The sequence below is a fragment of the Rattus rattus genome, chromosome 5 (genome assembly GCF_011064425.1).
Source record: "Rattus rattus isolate New Zealand chromosome 5, Rrattus_CSIRO_v1, whole genome shotgun sequence".
In the NCBI taxonomy this organism is placed as follows: Eukaryota; Metazoa; Chordata; class Mammalia; order Rodentia; family Muridae; genus Rattus; species Rattus rattus.
In genome coordinates, this window is record NC_046158.1 from 56,957,985 (window position 1) to 56,974,372 (window position 16,388).

Consider the following 16,388-nt stretch of genomic DNA (forward strand, 5'->3'; position numbering starts at 1 on the left):
TGCAACATGAATTCAGTTCTTTGACACACACATTGTCCTCCTACAACCAAGATCCCATGACATGTTGTTTGGGAACAACCATGAGTAGATTTACCATTTAATTAAATATACCACTTTGGTTTTGCTTTAAAAATTAAGAACGCTATACAATAAGAACCCTGTCATGTTTTATTTTGTCCATGTTGCATATCATGGCGTCTCTCAGACTTGGGGACTGGTGATAACAGTTGACAATTTTCTTTCCTTATCTAAGGAATCTCTTTGGCTGTCAGTTCAAAATTTGACAGACTACCCCCCCCCATTTGCCAAAGTCAATAAGTCTCGGCTTAGAGAGGGGTTTTGAGAGAAGTGGTGTCTGGGAGCAGCAGAAACAAAGTACTCAACGTCAGACCTGGCAGCCAATGTCTGTGCCACTCAGCTTTCTAGCCTGCTTTCTCTTTGTTCTGCTTTCTTTCTCTCTAATCTGCTCTCTCTGGAGATCTTCAGACAGCTCTCTCTCATGTTCTGCTGGGGACAGTTCTCCAAGCAGTTCTCTCTTGCTATTCTAAAAATTAATTCTCTGAATAGCTCATCTCTTGCAGATCATAAGCCCAGTCTTATTTTACATATCAATCCAGTCGTTCATTCCAGGTTCCCTTTTGATTATCCATCCCATGAATCAGCATCCCATGACCCCAAGCACTTTAATTCTTAGACAGCAAGGACAGTTTTTCTTTTAACATTGCAAAATGAATTCAGAGATCTGCTTGCTTCTGTGATGAACAGACAATAAACTAACAGGGTGGGACCCTGTCCAGAAATTACCATTTCTATCACACCTGGACTTAAATTAGCTCTGTACCAAGCTGATCTTGAACTCAGGAATCTGCCTGTATTTGTATCTGCCTGTCTTTGTATCTTTCTATCAAGCTGACTCATAATGTACCTGCCTCTGTTCCTTTAGATCTGTGACGCTCCTTATAAAATTCATATTGCATCATTATATTTTTGTGCAGTTGAGGAATGATATATTTTCAAAGTCATATTTTTACAGTCCTTTTCTACAACCTTAAGGGCTGTCCTGGAGGTTCCAGCATTTACAATTTTGCTGAGAGATTAGACACACCTTTGCCTTGTGCTGTCTATGACTATCATGGAGTCATTAATGTTAGTAGAGAGGACATTCTTTGAAGGAGAAACATAAAATATGCATATTATTAGACAAACCTATGCCCACAGCCACCATCAACATTTGTGGAGGTCCCTGTCTCAGGGACAGGAGCCATGACAATCTTTCCCCACCAAGGCCATGCCAGACCCAGCAACCATTAACTGAAGGCACATTGTTGGTATGCATTTAAATCTTTGATTTTCAATAATGTAACCCTGATCTATCATAGTATAGGAAACCTATTCCAAAACTCTCATAGTTCACCCAAAACTGCAAGGGTGCCTATCTTTCAGCTGAGCAAGTCATACTTCAGGAAACAATAACATGCTGGTTTTGAAGGGGAAGTTTCTGGATATGTCAGGTGATACAGACTCATGTGGTAAGGCCACCTCATGTGGTGCTTTGTTGAGGCGATACCCATGGGAGGACAGGTGATGTTTGGAGAACATCTAAATCAACGGAAAGTGATGACACACTTGCATAGCCAGCTTTGCAATGCTTTGTTGGTCTCAAGTCTTAGTCTTTGCTGATCTTCTCATCATTGAGAGAGGCATCTCTGGCTGATCCTGGTCACTCCTGCTGGCAAGTGCTAATTCGACAAAGGCCTGGTGGTTTCTGCTGGGTTGTGCCACTGCTGCAGATTCGTGTTTGCTATCCTGACACTAATGAACTGGACTGCTGGTATCCTGACAAACTGCGTTTGAAATCACCGCAAGGAATTACTTCAAAGCAGGTCCATATCCCCTGTCCTATTTAACATCTTTTTTCCCCTACCTTTGGATGGTGGACTAGAAGGGGAGTTGGTGTGTTTGAGAACCCTTATTAAAGTAGGTTTAAAAAATCTAAGCCTGTATAGCTTATCACAGCTAAATATCAACAGGTACATTTGTATCATGATCTCCTCTTCAGCTCTTTCAAGCCAATGCTCAAATGTTAATCTCCTAGGGTAAATTTATGAGCTTAATCACTTCATTTGTTGAAGACAAAAAGGCCTTGTGCACACAGATTAGTACCAGAGAAGCCAGAAGAGTTAAATACACAGCTTACCTCAGTTACTGGAATAATTTATGCAGCTGCTCTTTCAGGAATGCCAGGAATGAGGGAGTTTTGCAACCAGTGATCATTCCCTGTCTAATGAAACAGGTTTTGCAGTATCTGTTCCCAGAATTTACTTATTGGTACCTGCCTGCTATAAAGCTTGCAGGGGAATCAGTATATCTACTGGTTCTTTTCACAAGTATGGTCTATTGCTACATAGTATACTTTATAGGTTAAGCATTGTTTCCTGTTATTTTATGTTTCCACTGCTAGAGAAAAATTTAAAATCCCACGAGTAGACAGATCCTTGTCCGTTTCGTTCACCGACATATCCCAATGGCCTTCAGAAACTTGTGGCAAAATAGATCCCTACCAAAATGTCCTTTTAAAAGTTAAATAAGTTCACTACCACTGTATTCTGTGTCTCTACTTCCTGGAGAGCAGTATATAGTTAATATGTATACTGGGTGGGCTCAGAACTATGGCTCCTGCCTCAAGAGCTTCTTCACCAATTACTGTTAACGGTTGTACAAAGTGGTGCTCTCTATAAAAGTATTGACAATAACAAAGCCCATTATGAGGGTTAGTGTGGCATGAGAGGATGGATAAAGTATTCATTAACTACTGGTGCTCTCTGTTCTTGTTAGCAAGGTTCTGCAGACCTTTTATTTTAAAGCCAAATCTTGAACACTCCAGGCATCTTAGAATCTTCTGCTCTCCAAAGGCAACCTTCTTCAGAATTTAGTTGTGAATTCATCATCTACCATTTCTTCTTGGGCCTGCTAATGCAGTTTGACTTTATCTCCAGTTAATATTTTTCTTTTCTTTCCTTTTTTGACTTTATCTATCTATATATCTATGTATCTGTGTATCTGTATATCTGTGTATCTATCTATCTATCTATCTATCTATCTATCTATCTATCTATCTATCTATCTATCTATCTATCTATCTATCTATCTCCTCTCTGTAATTTTATAATAGTCATATCTGAATTGTGGTGTCAACCTTTATTCCATTCTCCCCTTTCTATGAAATGGTATCGCTAAAATCCACATCTGATCATATCAATTTACTACTTATATCCCTTCAAAAATTACACCCACAGTACAGCAAGAGGTCTGTAAACCATGTCTGTGAACCCCTAACACCATAACTGAATTTGTCTCCACATAGTTTCTGTACCTGGGCACAGCAATCTATTTTGTATGTGTGCCCTTTTGTTCATGCTGTCCATTCTTCCTATGAGGAATTCTGACTGTCCAGGAATGCACCCTTTCATCTTTGTCTATGCAGATTCACATCCAGGGAACCTTTTGTAATCCTAGACTTTAACCCTGTGAACATCCCACAACACATTTGTTCACTAACTTATCTGTTTAATGAAACATTTTTAAGTATATACTTAAAAGTTCATACTTAGAGCACATGTATAGAGGATGATCTTAAGCAGATTGTGGTGTTTTCAATGAGAATGACCTCTATTGACTCATCTATTTGAATGCTTATTACACAGTTGGTAGAACTATTTGGGAAGGATTAGGAAGTGTGGCCTTGTAGGGGGAGGTGTGTCAGTGGGGTTGGGTATGAGGTTTAAAAGCCCTGCCATCATCTAGTCTCTCTCTCTCTCTCTCTCTCTCTCTCTCTCTCTCTCTCTCTCTCTCTCTCTCTCTCTCTCTGCCTTATGATTGTTGTCTAGATTTGTAAGCTCTCAGCTACTCTGTTCCAGTGCCACACTTGCCTGCCTGCTGCCAGCCTCCCTGCCATGATGATCAGAGACCCTACTACCGCAAGGAACCATGAACAGCAATCAAATGCTTTCTTTTCTAAGTTGCCTTACTCATGAAGTTTTGATACAGCAATAGATAAGTGACTGTCATGCAGAAGATGAAAAAACTAGTTTATCATAACTACAATAAATTCTGCAAAAGGTTCACAGTTGCCATTAGAGTGTATAACAAGACAGATGTAACCTAGTCTGGAGATCAAAGAGGCCTTATAATGAAATGAATATATAAAGCACAAAGCAAGGAAGAGGGGAGATTTATGCAAAAAAGATGAGCCTCGAGGTAGGAAACAGGTTGTTGCTTTTGAGGAACTGAAAAACAGTCTTTGAGGACAGAGAGCAAAAGTGGATCAGACAGTGTTTAGCACATCGACTTGACATCATGTACAAATAGACTACACTTCTGAGGATAGTGCTGGTCTGGTTGGCCATTTATACTTCAATTCTAGACAGTATAAGCTAGTTCTGGCTGACAAATGACAGTCTTCAAATGGAGAATATAAGAAAGTCGCACATACCTCAATAACAGCAAGTGTGTAGGATTCAAGTATATCCAGACACCCAGAGGCAAAGCATAGTGTTTTCAAAGTGTTCAAAACGGGAAAATTATAATTCCCCCACTGTTGCTAATTTTGTTACTAAAGGAAATGATTTTTTTTAGGCCACCAAAATAAGAAGCACTCATGTTCTCAAGTCATTTACCATGATCTGTTTCCCTTTTATTAATTTCCTTTTTAATTTAATTGTTTTAGTGGTTCTATCCTTTCTGGTTTGGCCTTAAATTCCTACTACCAAGACCAGCAGAATTTGGTACCCAGTCTTATTTGCATGTGAAGGGATGGAAGGATGGAAAGAGACTAGACTATATGCCATGTCCACATCAGTCTGCCATGAATCTGAATTCACTCGGCTTCACTCCTTCCCAGCAGTCCTGCTTTACAAAGTTTATTATATAAATGAATGCATGCTTGATGACGAGATGGTGGTTACTGTACAAAGTTAGATCTTACATTTGAACGCCTAAGTAAAAATTCTCTCTTTTTCATTTCCACGACCCTGAGTCACTGTTCAAATCAGTTTTCAAAGAATAAACATCTAGTTAGTCATGCAAGTGCCTAAATATTAAGAAAAAAATTTCTGTGAGGAATCGTGAATCTTTTTCAGCAGAAACTTTACTTCCTGGCCTTCTTACTGCCAATTGTAAATCCCCTGGGGGAGAAAGCTTAGTTTCTTTCCAAGCCCAGAATGGTTTCACTGTAGGAATCCATGATACACTCACTCATTTTATTATGCCTTTGATCCATTTTCCCATTTTGGGGGTAGGGAAACAATCACACACAAAGACTGTGACTTTAAAAATGGAAAATAATTTTGAATTATAATGCATTCTACAGCTCACAAGTTGTTAACCACACAAGAGGAGCAGTGGGACTCCACTGAAAGCATCTTAATATTTTGTTCTTTTCACAATATTTTTCTCCAGATTTGCTAAAATTTGAATTTATTTATTTCTTGTTTCATACATTACATGCCAACTGCAGTTTCCCCTCCTTCTTCTCCTTCCAGTCATTCTCCTCCCCTCCACTCTCCCTGAGATCCACTTCCATTTTTCATCAGAAGAGAATAGGCCTCCAAGGGATATCAACCAAACATGGCATAAACGAATAACAATAGGACTAGGCCCGTACTTCTTATTAAGGCTTGAGGCAACCCAGGAGGAGAAAAAGGATACAAAAAGCACACAAAAGAGTCAGACATATCCCTGCTCCCACTGTTAGGAGTCCCACAAGAACACTGAGACACACAACCATTACATATGAGCAGAGGACCTGGGTCCAATCCATAAGGCTCTCTGACAGTTGCTTCAGTCTCTGTGAGCCCCTATGAGTTATGCTTAGTTGATTCTGTGGGCCATATTCTCCTGGTATTCTTGACCCATCTGGTTCTTACATTCCTTCTCCTCCTCTTCCATGGATCTCCCCAAGCTCTGCCTAAGGATTGGCTCTGGGCCTCTGCATCTGCTCCTATCAGTTGTTGAATGAAGCCTTTCTGATGACTATTAAGTTAGACTCTCGTCTACAAGTATAACAAAATAATTTCATTGACTTTTTTTTGCCAGTCATATTTGATTTTATCCTAGGTGTCTGGGATATCCAGCCTCTGGTTCCTGCCCCCCCCCCCGCCACCAGGCAATGTTAAGCATGGTGCAGAATGAAGGCTTTATTGTGCTGAGAGGCTATGAGAAGCAAACACGGGTTATATATGTTATATCTTACTATACTAGAGTTATCAAACTGAAGAAATGGGAGGTGATCATCACATTGACTGACTTTCACTTGAAGAACAAGTGCTTGCAGTTCTTGTCTATTGGCTCCAGTCCTCTGCTGTCCGCAAATTGTTCTAGGAGCATTCACTCTGCCTGCATGTGATTCTTACAGACAAGGATCTCCCAGAAGAAAGGAAAGATCCATGGGTTTGCTATGAACAAGTACATGGGTTCTTTTACTTCAGTAACACAATTATAATGCCCGTACCTTGATCTGAAATGTACTCAGTTCTTCTTTGTCATTGCAAAACAACTCTTACCCTCAAAGCAAGAAGAGATATTTTATTCCTGAGCCAAATATGAATAACCATGCCTCAGGAACATGGTTTATTCAGATTGCCCAAATACCACATTTAATGTGGAAACAATTTCATAGTTATAGAGCAGAAAAAGTTATAAATAAAGGAATTTTTCAAACATGTGGGTGAGAACATCAGGCATATGGGTTTCAACACAATGGGAAATCTCTGCTATAGCTTTGAGACACTGGGATGGTAGTCTTGGCCTTCGCAGCGGGAGAAGCTAGATCTGTTAATACACTTCAAAAAGTTCCACGTGATAGGGTGTTAGGGCAGACAGAGAGATGCCCAGAGAAGCAGTGAATAGCTATTATAAGATGAAAAAAATCTCTATATTATTTTGTTCTGGATCTGCAATATTTGACTCTACAATCCCAGAATTCTGAACAGCTAATCAGCTTTGTGAGAGCTGTAAAATAGGTCTGGCCTTTTCTCCTGAGAACCTTAGTGTATATGAGCTTTTACAATGGGCCATCCCATGTCAAGGAGGCAGATGACAAGTCACATCAATGATATTGAGGAACTGGTAGATATTAACTGTAGAAGAAGCAGGGGCATCAACCACATTAACTGGAGATAAATCAAAAGATGGTTTTATTTTTCAACTGTTTAATTTTAACTATTTTAAAAATCTGGGGAGGGTGGAAAGATGTGAGCTACAAACAATCATTTTTATAAAATGAAGATAAAAATATTTACCTTGAGACATTCTCCTTGACCTTAAGTGAGTTAGGCAGCCCCAAACAATAGACACATTTGAAAAAAAAAATGAATATTGAGGATAACAGCCAAGGACCAGAAAAGCAGAACATCTCACTCAGCATTTTTCTTTCAATTTAATATTCATAGAGTTCTATTGGAGGAATGTGAAATGTGTTTGGTCAACCACTTTATGTTCAGATTCATGCGTGTGGAAGCAAATTTGCTCCATCTGTTCTTAAATTATTTTTCTTGAACCGCTAACACTTTATTTAGAGAGAACTGATTTCCAAGGAGTCTTATGACACCCTTGACCTTCTGCCAAGCTTGCTCCGGAGATCTGAAGCATGGCTGTTATGTGCTGAACCATAAAGGAAGCAGGAACACAAGCTAAAATGTTTGGTTAACATGCTACCACGCCCTTCCTGTTACCATTGAGCATGGGAAACGGCGCTCATATTTCTTATCACATACAAGGCCAAGTATGATATGTAAATGATCTGTGCAGACAGCAGATGCCACATAGACGCCTTGAGTACGCACCACATATTCAAAAGGAGAGTGCTGGCCCCAAACAGATCCGGGTGTGCTCTGGGAAATGACTGTCCATGTAGGTCATCAGGGAAGCTTCCAGTCTCACCGATTGCTACTCTTGTCCATTTATGGGCCTGGCTTTTTCAACCTTTCCTTGAACTGTGTAGTCACACAGGCAGGGTTTTCACCAAGCCCTCTTTCTCTACCTCTCTGCCTTTGCCTTTGCTCTCTATCTCCCCATTCTGTCTTCCACTGGTCTTTTAGTCCTGAGCATGCCCTTTTCTGGGTTTTCCCTACTTGTATAATGAACAATCACCTCAAAACCATCAATTTCATGAAAACTCAAAATCTGATCCAGACACTGGGTATGATCTTTAAACCCCTGTGTTTTATTGCTGGTCCCTGCATCCACACCCATCCAGTCAGTAGGCAAAGCTTTCTTGTAAGCATTTCTCCAGCCTGATCCAATGATTCATCACCCATTGCCTGAGTTCTGCCATCCTCACTGGGTGGCTTCTGCAGCCCAGTGACGACCTACCTCTTAGGATAATGTCTTAAAACAGAATTCTGATCATTGGCTGTTTTCCCACCACATCTATCTTCTTTCTTTCCCTTTATCCTCTTTCTCTCTCTGTTTTTGGAAGAGCACCAGAAATCTACTATTTTGGGTAATCTACCAGTATAACAATATAAACCATGTTCTCAAGCTGTACCTTGATTTTTTAGAGTCATTTATTCCACGCAATTGAAACTTTGTACCCTTTGTCCTGCATCACCCTTATAAAGCTGAAAAGCATCATGCTCCCTGGGAGGTATCATTTCTCTGTTTCATGTATGTGGAGGATGTGTGTGTGTGTGTGTGTGTGTGTGTGTGTGTGTGTGTGTGTGTGTGTATGTGTGTGTGGTCACATATACGTAGGTGTATGTGAGTGCTTATAGATTTGATTTGTGAGTTGTAGTCCCCCAAATTTTCATCAATTCAAATTAGAAATAGAGATTAGAAGTTTAAGCTTCTAAGTTTAATTCATGACAAGAAACAAAATATATGATAAATAAAAAAAATTTGTGTATTTGCTTGTATTATGTTATCTTTTCTAGAAATGGAAAGTGATTACATTTTATGAAGATCTCAAGGAAGGTGCAGTAAGTCACTTGACAGTGTTATCAACCTGTTGAAGAAGAAGTATTTCTCTGGCATGGAAACAAATAATTATCCCAAATACTGGTGAACAGCCAATTCTATTCCAAATGCACTAGCCCAAGTCTCATAGGGAAAGCAGGTGTTCTCCAAATAACCCCAAATAACCCCATCATTCCCTCTGCTGGTCGGCTCAGTCATCTCCACTCATAGCTCAGTGCACTTCATTTGAGAATTCTGTTAAAAGCAAATAGTGATGTGCTATTTTAAGTAAAAGACAGATAAAATAAATGGTGATGATTAAAAATGGCTAAAACCACAATTACTCAAATTATGACTATTTGAAAGAAACTATTGCTAAAAACGGCACAATACACAACATTGAGTGATGTTGAATTTTATTAATAGCTACTCCATTGATTTCTCTACCATTTCCCTGAACAACATCAGGGAATTATCTTTATGCTGACGTATTATCTTAATGTAAAAATCTATATTTTATCATCGATTCTCTTGGTCTTTATTTCCATGGGGTTTTCTTTTTAGAATCATCATGTTTAAAATTGCTACCAACTCAAAATAAAATTGTTTTCCTGGAAGAAGTGTGACAAAGTCAAACTCAAACTTAAAAAAAAAAGAAGCCTCAAAGCCCAACCTTTAGGTCCTCTAGTAACTTGAGAGTGGGAGGATGACTAATTCTTAATAAGAGAAGCTAAATTCATAAAAGTCAGGAAGACTCATGAAAAAGTGTTCTGGGGACTTCACAGACCCTGCGTTTTCTGTTCTCTGTTCATCTGCTGGAAAGCAGCCACAGAAACTGAGACAGGTGAGCAGAAATGTAATTTGGAGTCAGAAAACAACAGGGCTTGAGTGCTCTACACCATCTTGAGGTTTGCACTGCCATTTTCTTCTCATTGGTACTGACAGTCCACACAATACACCCTGGTCCTGTTGGGTAGCCCTTAAAATCAGTTATTTTATGGAGGACTCTGGGGGAAAATTGATCTGCTAATGAGGTTATCTACAATTTTCTATAAAAAGGAAAGAATGGAAATAGTGCTGAAGAGAAAATATGGCCAAGTGACTCTTGGCACAGCAGGCTGGAGTTGGGCTTCGCGGTTTATTTTCTCCACATCTCCCTTCCCACTGCACATAAATTCACTGCTCTGGTAGTTTCAATTTGGACCCCAGTTGTACCATCTGAGAGTGTAGAAGAGAACATAGAAGAAACCACTGCCTGGTGGCTCAGTTTGGTGAGTTGAGTAACAGGCCTCCAGCAGGGAAGGGCAGGCTTCCAGTCAAATGGCTAGTGAGAGAGCTAGGGAAGCCACTGTGAGAGGGGTCACCAAAGCTGCCTCAAGAGAGCCTTGCTCTACCTAGCCCAGCTATGAGGAAGTATCCAGCAGTCAGCTCAGTTCTTTGCATCTTATAATAAATGCAGGGTAGATGTATCCAGGATGCTTCGCATGGTTATTCTAAACCAGGATACAAAAACCACAAGGCTGATGGCAAACCTAAAGGCTTCTGGTGTGCCCAGCAGTACAACACCATCCCTCATCTGCACTTGGTGTATTCCTATTTAGTGTTGGAAACTCACTGTGCTGATCATCCCGAGCTTGTAGACTCAAAGCCCTCTGTGGAGTCCCTGACCTTCCTTGTCTCCATTATGTATTGTTTAGTCATACAGGTTTAATGGTTCACATGAGCACTAGATGTGTTCCTGAGAAGGATGTCTCATCTTCAAATCTGCGAAAGGAAATAGAGAATCAGCTAAAAGGCTACGATTTAGATTTCACTGTCATTTTCAGAGATCTGATGGTAAATTCCTTTAGAGACCGCCAAACATAGCACCAGTCTCCTTGTAATGAAGCCTTTAGGGCGCGCGCGCGCGCGCGCGCGCACACACACACACACACACACACACACACACACACACTGACACACCACACACACACACACACACACACACCACGTGCACAGAACTATAAGTTGTTTTTTGAAGTGTTACTCTCATATAAAATAAAAATAATGTTTAGTCATGCTAGCAAACATGAAAAACTAAAAGCAATGAAAATAAGCCAAGGATTTAGGGTCCTATCCAAGCTTACTGCTAGCCTGGGTAACTTTACTTCCTAGATAGAAGGATTAGACATAAAACTGAAGGATGCCTTGAGCATTATTAATGGACCTATGCAAATGAATCTACAGCATACTTTTCTAATCAGTAATAATTCAGGAACATATTCTCACATTCACACGCAGAAGGAAATTAGCATACAGGATGAATGTGAAATATCTTGTGGTCCAGACCATGTATGGGTGAGATCCTCCCCACCGTGTGTGTGTGTGTGTGTGTGTGTGTGTGTGTGTGTGTGTGTGTGTGTGTGTGTATGAGTGTGTGTGTTGTTTTTCTTAGTTATTCCCTGCCTTATATTGTGGGACTGGCTTTCTCAATGAGCCAGGTTAGCCGGTGATTTCTGGGGACCTGCCTGTTTCTGCCTCCCTAGTGCTAGGTCACAGACTTGCTTGGCTGTGTCCAGCACCCCTGTCTGAGTGCTGAGGGTCTGATCTGAACTGAGGTCCTGTCACTTAGTAACATGCATGTTACACCTGTGCCATCTCCTCAACTGACTCCTATTTCTAGACCAGTGGTTCTCAACATGGGGGTCACAACCCCTTTGGGACCCAGATGGCCCTTTCGTGATATTTTTACATTATGATTCACAACAGTAGCAAAATTAAAATATGAAGCAGCAACAAAAATAATTTTATAAATGTATTTTGACCCAAATATATATAACTATATATATACAATTATATATTATATATTTAGGGATCTCCAGTGAAAACATAAAAATTATCAGTCAAGAAATTATTATATTCATTCCTTTTAAATCTACATAACTTCATTCAGTTTAAGCTTTGTTATTAGAGTGTGTAGAAACTTTGTACCTAGAAGAGTATTCTTGCCTTAGAAGACACTAATATGAAAAACACTAATACAAGTGTTACTTAACTATAAATATTACTTGCTCACAGGGGCAGGATTACTAACTAGCAGTTAACTAGCAACATCCCCAAATCTATTACCGTGATGTAATTTAGACATTCATAACATTGGTTGCAGTTATAAGGGTATAAATGTGATAATCTATATTGATGACTATTTTTTCATAAACTCCTTTTGAGATTGACATTATTATAAATATTACACATGGTCTTATGTTTTGTGAAAATCTTAAGTCGTCTACAATAGAATTATAATTTTAATGACAAATTTGGTAGAAATCAGTGGTATTAAGTGACTTTGTGTTTCACAGAAATGATAGAATTTAAATAAAAACTTTAGCTTTTATTTCCACTCAAAGTCTCTCATTTCAGGAACTCACTTTATCTTTTTGGTAGATTCAATTTAAAGGAGTGACTCACGATAAATGACCAAACAAACAGATCAATGTAACAGGAAGAAAATAATACTGAAACAAATCTTAATTTTTCTTCCTCCTACTAGGCTAGGGTGTTCATCTCTCTCTCTCTCTCTCTCTCTCTCTCTCTCTCTCTCTCTCTCTCTCTCTCTCTCTCTTCTCTGTTTCTGCCTCTCTGTCTGTCTCTCTCTGTCTCTGTCTGTCTTCCCCACCCTGGAGTGTATGTGTGTCCCTATCATTGTGAGTTATGCTTACATAACGCTAACACACACACACACACACACACACACACACACACACACACACACCACACACACTCTGGTGGTTTTACGAAGTTCAACCCTATTTTAATGAATTCTGCCTACTTGGGTTATGATTACTCATGCTAACTGCTTCTTTTATGCCACTTGATTGTATAATGAATATGGAACCTGGTTCCAGTTTAGTGAGGTGGCATGTCCCTATTTCAAGCAGCATTTTGCATCTTGAGGAAAGGAAATTAAGGAGTCTATTAGGATTGGCGTTTCTATTCCAGTTCCTTAGTCATCTAGTCCACTTGTCCCTTACTGCCTGTCTTGCCCTGGATATGTGTGTAGGAGGTTTTTTTTTTTGCCAGCGTAAGTAAAACTTGTGCATTCTTGGTACCAGGCTGCAAGTCTAGCTTTTGTTTCTTTCACACAGGAAGTCACTCTTTGTACAGATGCTCTGAAAATTCCAGCTGCTTCTGCCTACTTCTGGATTCCAGAGCCACTTGGACCCCGTTTCTCACCTGCTTACTCCGCTGTGCTTTTGTGTGTTACTTTGTTACTTTTAATGTTTCAGGTTCCCAGAGTTGTGTGCCTCCCTCTGACCACGGCTTCACCTTTCCAGTCACGTCTTTTTATGGTTAGCCGGTCACTGCTCTTCCCCTTTGAACAGGAAAAGTCTTCAGCACATCATTTTGCAATACTGTTTTTACTTGAAGTTCTCCAATTTTGTCTGAACTGACTTTTCTCGTTTGCATTTCTACAATAGTTGCTTAAAGTGAAGGCTCGAGTGTCCTTCTCTACTTCTCTAAATACAGCAGGAGTTTGCATCTTTGGAATTTAGCCTAAGAAATTGTATCTCTCCCCACCAGAGCCTTCTATTTATAAACTAGTGCTGTTCTGCAAGAGATGCCCTGCATAAATTATTCATTTCTTTTTGGTTTGAGTTGGTTCGCAAGGCTAATTCAACCAAGAGTATATTAAATATAACTTTACCATGCTACATTTTTCATATTCATATATGAGAATTTATATGAATTTCTCATATATATACATACATACATATATATGCATACTTGTATACACATACACAAACACATACACACCTTGATTTTAATTTCTTTCCAGTCTCCAGAAACTCACAGAGCAAAATCAAAGATCCTTATTTTTCCTGATTCCTTTTCTGATTCCCTTTTGAATCACTTAGCATGATGATGTCTATAGGCATTTGACTATTGAAAGAGGAGAGGATTAAAAGTAAAAACTCTGTAAATCTCTCTGGAAAAGTAATAGCTTTAATATGATTTGTGTGTGTGTTTCTGTGTGTGTCTGTGTATCTATATGTTTCAGTGTGTGTCTGTGTGTCTGTGTTGATGTGTGTCTGGGTCTGTCTGTGTGTCTGTGTGTCTTTATGTTTATATGTGTGTCTGTGTATGTCTGTGTGTCTATGTGTGTATGTATCTGTGTGTTTCTGTATGTATATGTGTATTTGTGTGTCTGTTTCTGTACATGTGTCTGTGCGTCTGTCTATGAGTGAGTCTGTATCTATGTATGTGTTTGTTTTGGTGTGTGTCTGGGTCTGTATGTGTGTCTCTGTGTGTCTCTATGTCTATGTGTATGTCTGTATATGTCTGTGTGTCTATGTATGTGTGTATCTATGTGTGACTATCTGTATCTGTGTACATGTCTCTGTGTGTGTCTATGAATGAGTCTGTGTCTATGTGTGTATCTGTGTCTGTATATCTACATGTGTGTCTATGTGACTGTGTTTGCTTGAATGTGTGACTACATTCACCAGAAGAGGACATCTGATCACTTAGAGCTAGAATTATAGGAATTCGAGAATCACCAGACATGGGTGCTAGGATATAAATTCTGGTCCTTAGAAAAGAGCATCATATTATCGTAACTGCAGAGAGATTTCTAGTCAACAAATTTTGTAGTTTTTAAATTATGAATAACTGTCTAGAAAGCTTATCATCAATTACAAATTTATTTTGATCAATTATACCCAAAAGTACTGTTATTTTCTAGTTACTGAGCATGTTTGACAATATTTGAATACAAAGATCTCTTCGCATATTTTATTGGAGATCTAGTATTCCTGAAAATTGCTGAAGTTGGCCATGAGGTTCACACTCTGTAGCCCAGCAGAGACCATGTGGCCACTATAAATGTCATGATGATGTTACAGAGAGCTGGCGAGACTCGAGTGTGCTTTTATGGGTCTCCTTTGTTGGTGGCAACTTCCATGGTAAAAATTATTAGGAACACAGTGTTTGTCTTTATTCTTCTTGTAAATGTGTACTGTGAGCAGACACTGTGAGTTTATATAAGGTGTCAGGAGGGCAGGAAGGATTATTCGTCCCCATCCAACAGCAGCCTAGGAAGGAAAATAAATAAATCAGCAGTGAACTTTAAAATCTGTAACACTTTTTTGAACATCTTTACCTCAGTGTGAGTCCCTTTGACTTGAAGCTTACTTAATTTTAATTCTTTACTTTCAAGATGGAGATATAGGATGGAGGTTTTTTTTTTTTTCTTTTGTCTTTGCTTCTACAACAAAGTGAATTTTGTCACCATAACAACCAAACCAATGAAAGTCATATTGAATTATAAAATGAATGTAGTTCTTACTGAAAAGAGATGCTTTTCATGTGTCTTATGAGAGAATAAAATATGTTCGAAGTGAATAATTGGAGTGCGTTCTGATGTTACAAATGTTAGATTAGATACTAGCTCAAACACTGAGAAGCCCTAGAGCACAAGCCCGGTGCTGACTGATGTGGTCACATTACAATCCACCACTGGGCTGGCATTGCTACAGTCCGTTACATGTGGTGTCTCATGAACATGTGACGGCAACAGTTTCTGCCCTGATATATTGAAGCTTTCCAGTCATTTTACAAAGAATACATAAATGTACATGAAAGCACATACATTCATGTCTAGAGAGAAACTTGTTTACTATCTATAGCTAGCTCTGCCTAACTGCACGGTACATTCAGGTCTAACTGTGCCTATATTGAATCTGTAGACTGCTGTTTGTAAGATGGCCATTTTTTGTGGTATTAATCCTGCCAATCCGCAAACGTGGTGGAACTTTTCCATCTTCTGATATTTTCTGCAAGTTTTCCTTCAATATCTTAAAGTTTATCATCATACACTTGCTTGGTTATCATTATCCCCAAGATATTTTATATTATTTGAGGCTATGCCAATGGTGTTATTTCCCTGATTTCTTTCTCACTCCATTGATCATTTGTCTATAGGAGGGTTACTTATTTTCCCTGGTTAATTTTGTATTCAGCCACTTAAGTTGTTGATATTCTTGGCCAAATTCTTCATTCAGTTTTGGACCATTAGGTTAGTCTTTTGGTTTGGAGACTAACATAAAGAATGGGAAAGGATCAATAGGATCCTATGGATCAAGAATCCAAGACAGAATCCGAATAAAATGAAGAGGAAAGAAAGACTCAACCCCAAACAGGCCTCTGTGGAGTGGTAGACATGATCACACACATCCCACCCTCAATTCCTCTCTGTGAGAAGGCTCAGAACATTCTCATAAGAAAGGTATGGCAATTGCTGACTCTGTATAGAGCCCAATGGAAGGGAGACTATTGTCCTCTTAGGAGTTATGGAGATTAAGCTGACATAAAATCAGGACTTGTCTATGACACTTTTGAACAGAAATATCCCAACAATATTGGTAAATGCAGGAAAATAGATTAGAACAGAAGGATGT

At 39.2% G+C, this 16,388-nt stretch overlaps 1 protein-coding gene across 3 annotated transcripts in view; it reads left to right on the plus strand.

Moving 5' to 3' along the window:
- The window catches only part of Ppp1r1c (protein phosphatase 1 regulatory inhibitor subunit 1C), a 94,783-nt gene that overhangs the window by 30,282 nt on the left and 48,113 nt on the right, over window positions 1-16,388 (plus strand). The window lies entirely within an intron of this gene.